This window comes from Microtus pennsylvanicus, chromosome 15, assembly GCF_037038515.1.
Source record: "Microtus pennsylvanicus isolate mMicPen1 chromosome 15, mMicPen1.hap1, whole genome shotgun sequence".
Lineage (NCBI taxonomy): Eukaryota > Metazoa > Chordata > Mammalia > Rodentia > Cricetidae > Microtus > Microtus pennsylvanicus.
The window spans coordinates 45,884,690-45,899,030 of record NC_134593.1 but is presented as its reverse complement, the minus strand read 5'-3'; the positions used below and the strand labels follow the sequence as shown (position 1 = coordinate 45,899,030).

Sequence of the window (14,341 nt, the reverse complement as noted above, 5' to 3'; positions counted from 1 at the left end):
CCACTCAACAAAAGGGAATATATAATACTTAAAAAAAAGATGAAAGCTTAAAACTTATGTTGCCTTGGGTGTTAAGTGGGACTTTACTATTCCTGCCCAGCTAAACTGACATATCATCAAAAACATCTAAATATTTACAGTCACAGTTATGGGCAAAGCCTATTATTAGTTTAAAGTAGAGAAGTATTTCATTATACTGCAGAATATTCAATAAAGAGAGGCATACCAACTATTATGATAGCAAAAGCCATTTAAAGGTTAAGTCACATACGTGGTATTTATACATGGTATTTAAAACTCAGGGAACATTATGTAAGGGGAGACTGAGAAAGTTAGAGCTGCAGTTTTAACCAACAGTCAGCTATGGATTGTGGAGCGCCAATCAGGACACTATCTTCACAACTGAACTACTGGCATACAACTGGTTCTGGAAAAGTGGAAAGTATATAATACAGTTACATGCAAATTGGTAAGAATCACCTTCTAATGGATTATTCCAATCTCATGGTAATATAGGGTAGATAAATAAAGCTTCATGTGACACACTAAAAATCAATATAAATATGAGAAAGACATTTATAAGGAAGAAGATATTTGCAAATATGGAGTTATTTTCTGGTACTATTTCTGGGGACATGTGTACAAATATCTACTTACCCCAGATAGGAAACTGATAAAAAATATATTCATCAAATTCTAACTTGGAAGACCAAATGCAGTTTAAGAATTTCCTACAGGAGCAGACAGGACTCAAAGACAGCCACATTAATTAAAGCATTGATAAGGATGAGAAAAGGCTCATGATATCTGGAAACCTGGAACTCACTGCCAATTATTAGGCAGCTTGACAGTTTGAGGTCTATCTCTTTCATGTAGCCCAGTTGGTCTCTACATCTTTCAGGCAGATCAACTGCTCTAAAGGAGTCTGGAAGAAATTTTATCAATTTGCAGGTATTTTAAGGTGGATGAGGTTATTGACACCCAATCACTTTTATGGATTTTTTCTGAATAATATTTTTATATTTATGTCAAAACAATGTACATATCCAGCTGTTAGTGAATAGTCTTAATCACTGAAAATTAATTCTATTTTTAAAAAAACCAATCTACTGGCCCGGCGGCGGCCATGGACCGCTTCTTGTGGACCAGCGGCCTCCTGGAGATCAACGAGGCCCTGGTGATCCAGCAGCGCGGGGTGCGCGTCTACGACGGCGAGGAGAAGATAAAATTCGATGCTGGGACACTTCTTCTTAGTACACACCGGCTGATTTGGAGAGACCAGAAAAACAATGAGTGCTGCATGGCCATTCCTCTGTCCCAGGTTGTGTTCATCGAAGAACAGGCGGCCGGAATTGGGAAGAGTGCCAAAATCGTGGTGCATCTGCACCCGGCTCCTTCTAACAAAGAGCCTGGTCCATTCCAGAGCAGTAAGAACTCCTACATCAAACTCTCCTTCAAAGAGCATGGCCAGATCGAGTTTTATAGGCATTTATCAGAGGAAATGACACAGAGAAGGTGGGCGAATGTGCCAGTTTCCCAGTCATTACAAACAAATAAAGGACCCCAGCCAGGAAGTGTAAGAGCTGTAGGGATCGTAGGTATTGAAAGGAAACTCGAAGAAAAAAGAAAAGAAACTGACAAAAACATTTCTGAGGCCTTTGAAGACCTTAGCAAGCTAATGATCAAGGCTAAGGAAATGGTGGAGTTATCGAAATCAATCGCTAATAAGATTAAAGAGAAACAAGGTGACGTCACAGAAGATGAGACCATCAGGTTTAAGTCCTACTTGCTGAGTATGGGAATAGCCAACCCAGTTACCCGGGAGACCTATGGCTCAGGCACGCAGTACCACACGCAGCTGGCCAAACAGCTGGCTGGAATATTGCAGGCACCGTTAGAGGAACGTGGGGGAATAATGTCACTCACAGAGGTGTACTGTTTGGTGAACCGAGCTCGAGGGATGGAGTTGCTCTCACCAGAAGATTTAGTGAATGCATGCAAGATGCTGGAGGCGCTGAAATTGCCTGTCAGGCTTCGGGTTTTTGACAGTGGTGTCATGGTAATTGAGCTTCAAACCCACAAAGAAGAGGAGATGGTGGCCTCAGCCCTGGAGACAGTTTCAGAAAGGGGATCTTTAACATCAGAAGAGTTTGCCAAACTTGTGGGGATGTCTGTCCTCCTAGCTAAAGAAAGGCTGCTTCTAGCCGAGAAGATGGGCCATCTTTGCCGAGATGACTCTGTGGAAGGCTTACGGTTTTACCCAAATTTATTTATGACACAGAACTAAGAATTTTGTATCTGATAGACCTTTTGTCAATACACTTGGCATCGTGCCAAGGTCATATGACATTGAGTTAAGCGATGAACACAAATAAACCAAGAATTTGTTAGAACTTCACAGTATAATATAAAACTCTTACTCTTTCCCTAAAATTATGGTCTCAGAAGTGTATTTACATATAGGAAAAGACAGAACAATGAATGGATATGCATTTAAAGTCATGCTGTACTTGTGTAGAACTCTTGGGATTAACTTGAAATATGGTGTATTTTAATTTGATCCTTGAATTTAGATCCTCAAGGGGAGAAGAAGTAAAGTTGCATGTTTGGATCCATGAGGTAATCATTTTTCTGTGACTAAACTTCACCAGATTGTGAATGTTTTTCTCTGCATCTGACATGCCCATCTTGGGCATTCATGAAGGAAGCAATAGCTACACTGTAGTTCAGGAACCAATAGCACTGGAATAAAAGGTCAGATTGCAGAGTGGCCTACCAGGCTCTTCCTCGGGGCTTGGGAAGCAGACCTAGGTGTATCTCTCCCGGGTCAGATAAAACACCTTTAATAAAGGAGAGGGCTAGGGTCTAGCTTACTTGGCGAGCATTTGCCTAGAATGCAGAGGCCTTTGATTTCAGACCAACCACCCCAATAATGGGGGGGGGGGAGGGAGAGATAGAAACTGATATGCACTTACTCCTCAGATTCTTTGTAGTTTTTAAGTGATAATTTCATGACTGGCATTTTTAAAGACTCCAGCAGTATGATTTTGTTTAAGAAATGTGGATTTGGAAATTGAATTAAAGAGCTATATAGACACACCCAGAGCTGTAATTACAAGTCTGAGAGCTGGACAGTTCTGGAAGGGCATTAACTGCACAGGACCTTAAGTGCTCTTCATATGGAAGCCAAGGGTGTGAAACAGGAAATGGGAAGGTTGGCAGATCTCCTTTCTCCTCACAAGGAGTCTCAACGCTCGACTAGAGACATTCCTATCATAGTCCAGCCATTTGCCCTTCTTCACGCCCTACATATTTTAAGTTGTGTGGAGGAAGCATCAGAGAGAAAGGAAAGTTTTTGATAGCAAAAACTGGTGTTATCATCTCTAGATGGCCAGAGTTAAGTAGGTTGCCTGACTTCTTATGGGTTGCACGTTGGCATTACCTCAGACTCAGGGAGTCAGTCCTTTTTGAAGCTTAGCTGGAAGAGGAAGGGGAGTGACAGCGTCGCCCGGGAGCTACAGGGAGGGGTGCCCAGGCACACAGTCGCACAGTCGCTTGAGGGTACCTTGTGGATGAGGTGGAGGCCACTGCAGATGGCTGTGGAGAAGTGCCAGTGTCTTCAGCTGCAAACCAGGGAACCCCACTCCTGATCCCTTCCTGGGAAGTGACTGCCCATTGCTTCTGTCCTGCAGTGTTAATGAGAACGCTGCAGCCAAGCCAGCCTCCTTCAGTGTTGTTTTCAAACCTGTCACTTATTTTCAAGTATGGTGACATCTCCCCTAATCACCTCATTGTTTATCTCAGGTTTACTTTATGGTTAATTCAGTGTTGGCTACCAAATCGTCTAGGGATTGTTTAGACCATTGTGTCTGTTAGTATGTCTCACCGCTATCTCGACTGCACGTAGTCTGTCACGTGACTCTGGCAGACCACACACACACACACACACACACACACACACACACACACACTCCTTATCTGACTGAGGGTCTTTAAGTCAGCAGGTTACTGATCATCAGCCCTACCACTTGGGTTGGTTGTAAGGTTATTAGGTTATAGGAGCTGCTGAATCCAGCTCTAATGGTTTGGATTCATCACAACAAACACATAATGCATTTGTTTATTCAGTGTGACACCCGATTATCAAAAATGGAGCAATCTGATTTGTAGAATGTGAATGAAAGATGAAAAATGACATAATTATACTTTGAAAAAGTCACATTAACTAAAAAAAAAAAACATTTGATTTTTTTTTTCAATCACTGTTTCTAGACCGTAGTTTATCTGTTTGACTTTTTTTCTTGTCAAATGTGTTGTTCTGGTCCTTTTGTTACAGGCTGTGTTTAAATACAAACCAATCAAACCTAGGTGCAAAAATGTTCTGCTTTGGTGCTCATCACTGTAATTTTTGTTCTCTTGTTGCTCTTAGGAGAATGAGTCTCTTTGTAAATTTATAATGGAATAGTTTAGTTATGTAAAGAAAAATAATTTACATTATGTAATCAAAGGCCGTTTCCAGGGTTAGATGATCGGTGTTAATGTAGATAGAGTCAAATTATTGTGAAACTTTAAACTAATTTTCTTAACTTGGTGTTCTTTTTAAAATTCTCTGTAAAATACATGAAAATGATAAATGTTTAGTCACACTAAGCCAGTATGAGAATTTTTCTAGCTTATAAAGCATTGCTTTTGAAAAAAAAAAAAAAAACAATCTACTCACTCATGTGATGCCGTGGGAGCACATTCTGCTCCTTCAGCCACTTGGGCGTGGTCTCTTTTGCTTTAAAAATCTGCAGTAGCCACGTGGTACTCTCTCTCTATCTTGCTTCCTGCTGCTAGACTCTGTTCCCGGTTGTGCCAAGGGCTGTTGTTTAGGACAGTGATCTTTAAGGTTTTCCTCTTAAATAAATAACCCTTTTATTAATCATAATTCCAAACTGGTGTGGAATTGTTTTTTTTTTACTTACACCATCATTATTTGTATAAGTATCTAACTTCCATCTTAAGATGTTATCCACTACATATTTCAATATATAGTATATTTAAAATGTATTGCTGCTTATGTGTAATGTTTATACAAATAAACATATAAAAAGAAGCTTATGCTTAAAACTGTCAGTAAATGTAGCATAGCAATATAGCAAAGTTTAAGAGAACAATAACAATTCTGCTCTAAGGAAAACTTTAAAAAGCCAGGAATGGCACTCTCCCCTCACCAAAATAAGTGAAAGTGAGTGCTGGTGAACAATACCTTTTTCTGAAATGAATGAATTTAAAAGGACAGAATTCCTCTGAGATTTAAGATGATTTTTTTATCCACTACTAAAATCAAGGAATTTATGGGATGGTGTATTATACTAATTGATAAAATCTATGAAATGGCATATTATAATCTCATAATAATAGAGGAAAAAATAGAATTAGTGTTGGATTATGGTAATTCAAAAAATGAAATTAAAAATATCAGAAAAGACCAACCAACCCAACGACAAAATTCCAGGCAAATGATCTAGTTTCTTAGAACAATATTTACCTAACTTAAAAAATACAAAATATGAGATATGAAATGTTTTATTCTTTGTGGGCCATAAGTCTTTTTTGACCATTTAATGTCTCTGGTAAATTACAAAAGCAGTAATAAATAATATATGTATGAGAAATGTATAGCTATGTTCTTAAAAACTATATATAAAGGAAAAACTGAAAGTATTTTTGAGTCATGACAGAGTTCCAACAGTGTATAGTTATTAATTGTTAGATATCCACAGCTATATTTCCGGAGGTTTCAATTATTCATTTAACAAATATTAATCCAATCCTTAATATTTAAACATTATTTTAATAATAAATAACTATACACACTTGCTTTTTTCATAGACTTGTGCATCTTTGTATAATTGTTGAAGGGCTATCATTTTTTAATCATCTTTTGTTTCCTGAAGAAGTTTTAAGTAACTTGGAGATTTATCTATTATTTTCACCATGAATTCACAAAACATTATGAATGTTTTCAGATATATTTGTACATTAGAAACATCAAAATATTTCAGGGCTTGAAACTTTCTAGCTTTAAATAAATGTTCAATTATTTATTCTATATTGTACTAGATGCCTGATTGTATAAAAGCCTCTATTCACCCCCTCTCTTTCCCTCTCCCATTCCCACTTAATCTCTTTCTCTCACTCTGGATATCTCTACCTGTCTCTCTTTCTCTGTCTGTCTTCCTATCTAACCCCCCACACACACTCACTCTTTCCCGCCTGCCATGTGTGTCTGGATATACAATATATGTGACCTATGTGGAGGTGCCCATGTCTATGCAGCCATGCTAGCCCGAGTTTGCCAATGTATGTGAATGTCTGGAGTGTCCATCACTTACACTTTGACGCAGATTCTCTGGCTGCATTCAGAGTCATTCAACGCTGCATTTCTCTACCACTGCCATAGTTAGATTCCAACTGAACTGTTCATGTTTCTTCATGCTTTTATAGCATTCATTTTCACACGATAAGCTATCTCCCACCCCTAGACAAGATATTTATTTTTAAAAACTAATATTTTATAGAATAATATCATAGTACAAGAAAGAATAACTGAGCAAATATTAATTTTCATATATTCTATTTAATGTTTACAATATGATCTTTTAATTACACGCCCAACTGATTTAATTTTCCTTTATCACTTTTGTTCCTTTAATTTAAGAAATAGAGTGTTCCATCTGATTTTTGATTATCTTTAAAGTATAATAAATTGCATCATTTTTCCATTCTTTTTCTTCCTATAAATCCTTCCACTTACCCCTCTCTTACTGCCAATGAAATTCATAATTATATATTGTGATATTTCTAAATATTTCAATACAACTTTCACAGTCTGTATAATGTCACTTTGTTGCGGGAGGTCCTCCCACTCCTCCAACCTATCGCCGCGGAGATACCAGCCCCTTGGGGCGTGGTCTCTCTCTCTTTAAAAAAGCGGCCACTTCCCTCTCCTCTCTCTCTTCACTTCCTGCTCCACCGGCGACTAGACTCCTGGTCGCGTAGAGGGCTGTTGCCTGGGACAGTGATCTGTAAGTTTTTCCCCTTTAAATAAATATCACCCTATTAATCATAATCCCAACTTGGTGTGGCATTGTTTGTGACTTACGCCTTCATCACTTCATGGCTTACAATTTGTTATTGTGTAATCAGTTAGAAGATTTTCCTTAAGGGGAAAATTTTTCAATATTTCTTAAATGCCTGCAGTTCTTTGCCTAAGGCTCTCTTCAAAAATTCCTGGGAGATGAGGTCAGTATTCTCCACATAGAGTTGAGCATGTATTTTGTTCTCTGTTACAATCACTTTTAACAAGGTATTCTTTGGACATGGATTTATAAACAATTTGTACCCATATTAGTCTATTCTTTTTTAAATTTAGGATGTGTGCGTGTTGGTGTAAAATAGACAACTTGTACAGTTCAGTTTGTCCTTCCACCCTGTTGATGTTGCAAATGATATTCAGGTGCTTGTCCTTTGCAACAATCACTTTTACACATTAAGTCATCTGTAAACACTCAAGTATTCTACCTTAAAAACATCTTCCAGAGTATTTCATTTAATTTCAGTTGCAGAAACTTTATTTGTACAAACAATCTAAACTCATAATAAATACTGTCGGATACTGCTTGTTCATTTCCCCACCGCTAAGACCTGAATAATAACAAAGAAACTATATTAATTGTAATACTGTTTGGACAATAGCTTATGCATATTTCTAGCTAACTCTTACAACCTTAATTTAAAAAATTCCTATTAGTCTATTAATCATCACAACGCTGTGGCTTACTGGTAAGCTTCTGGCTGGCATCTGGCATCTTTCTCCACCTGCCTTTACTCTACTAAGACTTTGGCTGAAACAGCTTCTTTAATAACCAATGATAACAGAACATTTCAAAGCATACAAGGGGGAATTCTAAGTCAAAAAACACTACAATCTGTAGTGACATTTCATTTTTATTTTAAAAAACTGACTTGCCTGAAGAACGGAGAATAAAACAGCCCCAGGTTTCAGCCTTTACAGATCAGATAACGGTGACACAACCTTTAACCCCAGTAGCCACACAAGTTTGCCATAGAAACTGGGCAGTAGTAGTACACGCCTTTAATTCCAGCCCTAGAAAGGAATATAAGATTGAAGGAAGCTCATCCCACACACAGTCTCATTCTGAGGATTCCTGAAGGCAGAATTCCCATTTCAGAATGAAGCACAGGTAACAGCAAATGGCTGATTGCTTTGTTTTCCAGACCTTTAGGATGAACCCCAATATCTGTCTCTGTGTTTTTATAAATCGTGCTACAGAAGTTCATGCGTTGGACTACACAGGACCATAAGGTCTGAGTTAAATGCCCTGTCTGACTCTTTGAATTATTCTCTCTTCAACATTTGTACATGAGAAAAATATTATAACTCTCCCACAGTGGTTCTCCAAAAATTTCCCCAAAATGATTTGCCTTCAAGAGCATTGTGTTTCTATATTTTCTAGACATCTACAATCTTGGTATTTTCTGTTTACGTTTTAAGATCTTACTATTCCTTTTTTATGTTCTGAAAATTGAATAAACTGTCAATTGTTATTATTGTTTGGCACCATCCAATAAACAGTCCACACAAATTTTGACCATCTCTCACTAAGACTATGATGTATACCTGTCAGCAAAAACCCCGTGGTTTTGCCAGCCACTCTTTCCTCAGCTTCTTTTATTGACATGTAGTCAATAAAATTTTCTCTACACATGCTTGTTGACTTATATAGTTCTGGCTTTAAATAAATTTACTACAGTGTATACTAGACATAACTTTTGCTGTGTTAGTTTTGCATGCATAGTATTTTCAAACCCATAAATATAATTTTGTTAAAAATCTAGTTTTCCTTTTTCTGAAACTAACTTAAGATGGCTTCTGTCTGTTTCCTTGTTGTCACAATATAACCAACACTCTGATCATTAATTATACAAGTTTGTCTTACCAATAAATACTGACCAACTATTTACATAATTAAGATTTTCTCATAATTAACCATATACATATGTATTTCATATCTATCTATCATCCATAAATCATCAGTAATTTACAATCATGTATTTAAATATTATACATATCTAAATTATGTGTAATTATATCACACATATACCTAAAATTATAAATATAAATATTCATTGAGACATACTTGGTGATTATACATTTCCACATATCTATTCTTCCTATAATTATCTTAGCTATTATTTAATCAAAAGTGTTTAAAACAGAAGAATCACTATAAGAATATATGTTATACATCACTTTCTGTAGTATGACTAAAATATTTAGAGGTATACTATTAAGAAACCCATGGTTTAAAAAAAAACATAAATTGTTAATATTCTATTCCCCTCTGAATTCTCATGTATTCGTTTCTGAAGCTGGCAGTTATTGTGAACCTCAGCGAATATGGTTCTAACAGGAGAGAGAAGTTCTTGTTGCTTCTCCTATGGTTGGGACACTATTTTTTTTCTTATGATTTTCTATATAACACACAATTATAATACACTGAGCTAATATTCAACAATCCAATGCACAATTTCACTTTTAAAGAACATAATCATGCATTATACCTTTTATTTTAAGTCAATGATTTATTCTAATTTCTTTAAATTAATTGATTTAATAATGTTTTCCAAACAATATATAAATTTCATAAAATAAGGTAATTATGGCACACAAGATGTTTGAGTAATAAAAGTGATAGTGTATATAAATATATATTTTAGGGTAAAAATACATATTTATAAAAATGTTGTTATATAACTAATTATTAACTTTTAATTGATAGTAGAAAGGTGATATTTTTGGCTCTGTCAAAAATTGCTCCGGGAGTACATATTTTCTCTTGGAGTATGTAAGGTATTAAGCCAAATATCTAACTGTTTTAGAAGTATGAACTAAGATAAATTCTCATGTACTAAAGCATGACATCAAGAAATAATTCTGAGAATCACTCTCCAATAATCTTACTTAGTGAACATTGTTGCTTTGATAATCCGTAATTCTCCCCATATCTCTTTCATGCCTTTCTTCTTTTTTCTATGTTCTATAACTTGTAAATAAATAAGAATCTAATTTATGTATCATAAATTATGCAGACAAAGTCAAATGGAATAAGAACTGATTAATTCTTTGCAATCTTAAACAAAATAAAGATCTAACAAAATTATTGTTAGAGCACAAAAAACTTTTGTAATGCATTTTCATTTAAGAGAGTTAATGTGGATGTGATTGATGTTAGCTTTTTCTAAAATTGGTTTAAGTTTTTGTTCCAATGAGTAAATAATATTATAAGTACATTTCATGCAACCATAGCATAAAATTTTCATTAAAAAATATCAGTATGGAAGAGAGACAGAAAATCTTGAACTCCTGTGAGGGAGATTCAATAGAGTCTAAAGACCATAGAGACATAGGAAGCCACAGTACTCTTAATAATATAGCTTTGGGTGACATAAATCTTGCTGCCTTAAAAAAGAGTATTGTGTGTTAGGAAGCATGACAGACTGACATAATGTCCTTTAAGAGATATTATTTATTATAAGAGTTACTAGACACCTAATGTAATAATAACACATAGTTAGAAGAGACAACTTTACCTGTATAAGTCACAATAAATTTACCTATAGTTTAAGTATGACAGACGCAATGCATTATTGCCTTCTGCAATTATGATGCTAGGAAGTAGGCAAAAATACATGTTTATAGAAAGATGGGAAATATAGAAGAATCACTAAGACACAAGATACATCCCATGTGAGTTATATTGTGATAACTGTGCTTAGTTTTAAAAAGCAGCATGATAAAAAGACTCTTTTTAATTAAACAAACAGAAACCAAAAGACAGTTATTCAACTCTCCATATAGAACTGCAAGCTCAGTATATAACATATAGGTAAGTTTCGAACAAACAATTGTGTGAAACAGTTATGTAAAACAGAACATTTTTGATGGGAAATCAAGTATTTGGTAATAGATTAAGAGAATGAGGAGGTGAGAGCAAGCATTCACAAAAAAGGGAAAAAATGTTTGATAACAAAAGGTGACGTTAGGTAGAAGGAAGCATCATAATATGTAGTTCAGATAAAATGTTTAAAATGTCAAGTGCAATTAGCATATAGGAAGTGTCTGGTGACCTCATTCAGAACAATTTTAGTAAGAAAGAATAGAAAAAGTTATGCCATCAACATTTGAAATCAGGAGCAAGGCAAGGTTGTCCACGCTCTCCATATCTATTCAATATAGTACATGAGGTCATTGCTAGAGCAATAAGTCAGCAAAAGTTGATTAAGGGAATACAAATTGGAAAAGAAGTCAATATCTCACTGTTTGCTGATGATATGATAGTTTACCTAAGTGATCACCAAAATCCCACCAACAAATTTCTATAATTCATAAACACTTTCAGTAATATAGCAGAATATAAGATTAACTCAAAAAAATCAGTAGCCCTCCTGTACACAGATGAAAAATAAGAAAAAAGAGAAACAACACCCTTCACAATAGCCACAATAGCATATAATATCTCGGAGTAACTCTAACCAAACAATTAAAGACTTATATGACAAGAACTTTAAATCTTAAAAGAAAGAAATTGAAGAAGACACCAGAAAGTGGAAAGATCTCCCATGCTTTTGGGTAGGCAGAGTTAACAATAAAAATGGCAATTTTACCAAAAGATATCTAGAGATTCAATGCAATGTCCATCAATATCCCAGCTAAATTCCTCACAGACCTAGAAAGAACAGTTCTCAACTTTACATCGAAAAGCAAAAAAACAAACATATCGATAGCGAAAACAATGCTGCACAATAAAAGAACTTCTGGAGGCATCATAATCCCTGACTTCAAACTTTACTACAGAGCTACAGTACTGAAAACAGCCTGATAATGGCATGAGAACAGACAGGAGGACCAATGGAACTGAATAGAAGACTTGAATATTAATCCACACTCCTTCAAACATCTGATATTTGGCAAAGAAGCAAAAAAACATATATCAAATGGGGAAAAAAGCATATTTAACAAATGTTTGGGATTTTTTGAAGTATTACACTTCACTATTTAGATGTACATTTGCTAAACTATTATAAATCAACCTTATAGTTAATTATTGGTTGTTTTGGATGATACTTGCAAACATGAGGAAATGATTATTTAGTAATCATGTAAAAATAGCTGGTCATAATGGAAGAGTGCTTATGACCCTAGTATTAGGAGCCAAAGATATGTATCTCTTTTAGATTTCTTGGTCAAACCCTCTATCACATTTGACCAATTTCATGCCAAGGAAGGGATACTCTCTTATCAAAAGATAAATAGATGGTGGCACATACTTTTAATCCCAGCACTATGGTGGCATAAGCAGAGGCAAGTGGATTTCTGTAAGATCAAGACCAGTCTGGGCTATAGAGTGAGTTTCAGGACAGTCTCCATATCTACACAGAGAAACCCTGTCTCAAACTACAAACTAATTAATAAATAAAATTAAAAGTTAAATGGTATATACCAGCCATCATACTCATTCACATACACACATATATGTATATTTATACATACAAAAGCAAATAAAAAAGGCATTTTATGAGTTTATGTATAATTGTATATCAATATGTTTGACACTGTTACTGTCAATAGTAAGGCAAGGCTAATACAAAATTAAAATTTGGATACATAAAGAATTACAAAAGTTATTGCAAAAAGAATGAGAGTTATCAAATTAAGCTACATAGACAAAAATGCTATGCATGTGAATATAGTACTTTTGTGAAACAGAAATGAATAAACTTAATCTGAATTATGTGAATAGTTCTCCTAACTGCAGAATAAATTGCTAGATGATAGTTAAAAGTACATAGAAACATACAAAAATACATACACATATATACATAAAAATATGCACAGATACATAAATCAATAAATAGATAAATGCATAGAAAGTTGATAGATAGAAAGATACAATTATAAATAGATAGATAGATGATGATAGATAGATAGATGATAGATAGATAGATAGATAGATAGATAGATAGATAGATAGATAGATAGGATCATTGTTATCCAGAAAACAAAGCATAATGTCATAGAGTCTTAATAAATTAAATGGTGTAAATTGAAGGCTTAATTTTAGAAGATGACATCTGTTACTTGGTCACTATGTTGAAATTTCCTAAGGTCATTAAGAAGTAATGCAGAAACAAACCAGAAATTTGTTTTTTAAGTTAATGGCCCAGCATTGTAAGTGTAGCCAATTGTATTTAAAGAGAAAACATGGCCTAGTTAGACATTTAATTTGTTCTGAGATATTTATTTCAAAAAAGAGTGAAAAAAGGGGGTGCATAAAACATTTTTTTTTCTTGAAAAAAATGGCTTCTCCAAAGATAAGGGCAAATACTATAAATTGTACAAGAATGAAAAAATTATACAGCATATGCTAATATAAAATCAATATACTTTAAGAATATTCATTAAAATAAGCAGGAATGTAATTGGGAAAGTGAAAAGCCAATTAACCTGCTTAACCTGCCTATTTAGATTGCAAGTTGCTAACATACCTTGCATAAAATTTCAGTATCATGGGGATATTTGGTGAATTCAAATGGATTAAGGATAAATTTAAAAGTAAAATAAGTCAGTTTACAGATGACAATAAAGCCATATTAGGTGAGGCTAAAGTGTAAGATTTATCAGCTAGTGCTTAAATGTATTTATCACATTTCATTAAAATATTTTTTCATATCTTAAGAATACTCAAATTATTCCTTAGGAAAGAAAAATATGTACTATGCATATGTAGGACTATCTCTAAGATATTGCTTTACAAATTACAAGTAGTACAGTATTGCATTGAAAATCTTCTCTAGACTCAATGGAAATATGTATTATAGAAAGGCAGGAATGAAAAACACTAATCTGTACAATTTTCCTATCAAAATAAAAGTATATTTACACACACACACACACACACACACACACACACACACACACACACATATATATATATATATAATTTGTCAGAAATTGAGAAAACTATTTACCTGTGTGTATATCAAGGGCATGTTTATATTTGGAAAATAGATTAACAAGGACTGCAATTTTTATTTAAATTCAATGTTAAGTTCACTGAAATTCTCTGATTGATTTCAAATTCTCCTCAAAGCGTCAATGACTACCAACTATGGTCAAAGGCATTAAGGAAATTGATTGAAAGTTGACAATTCATTCTCCTGCAAAATCATTATTATTCCAAAGAGAAAAAAACTATAGTTATTTTGATAT

The 14,341-nt window shown here is 34.5% G+C and overlaps 1 pseudogene; it reads left to right on the top strand.

Moving 5' to 3' along the window:
- Nucleotides 1-1,117: 1,117 nt before the first annotated feature.
- On the top strand, nucleotides 1,118-4,683 carry LOC142835826 (vacuolar protein-sorting-associated protein 36 pseudogene; annotated as a pseudogene).
- The last annotated feature ends 9,658 nt before the right edge of the window (nucleotides 4,684-14,341 follow it).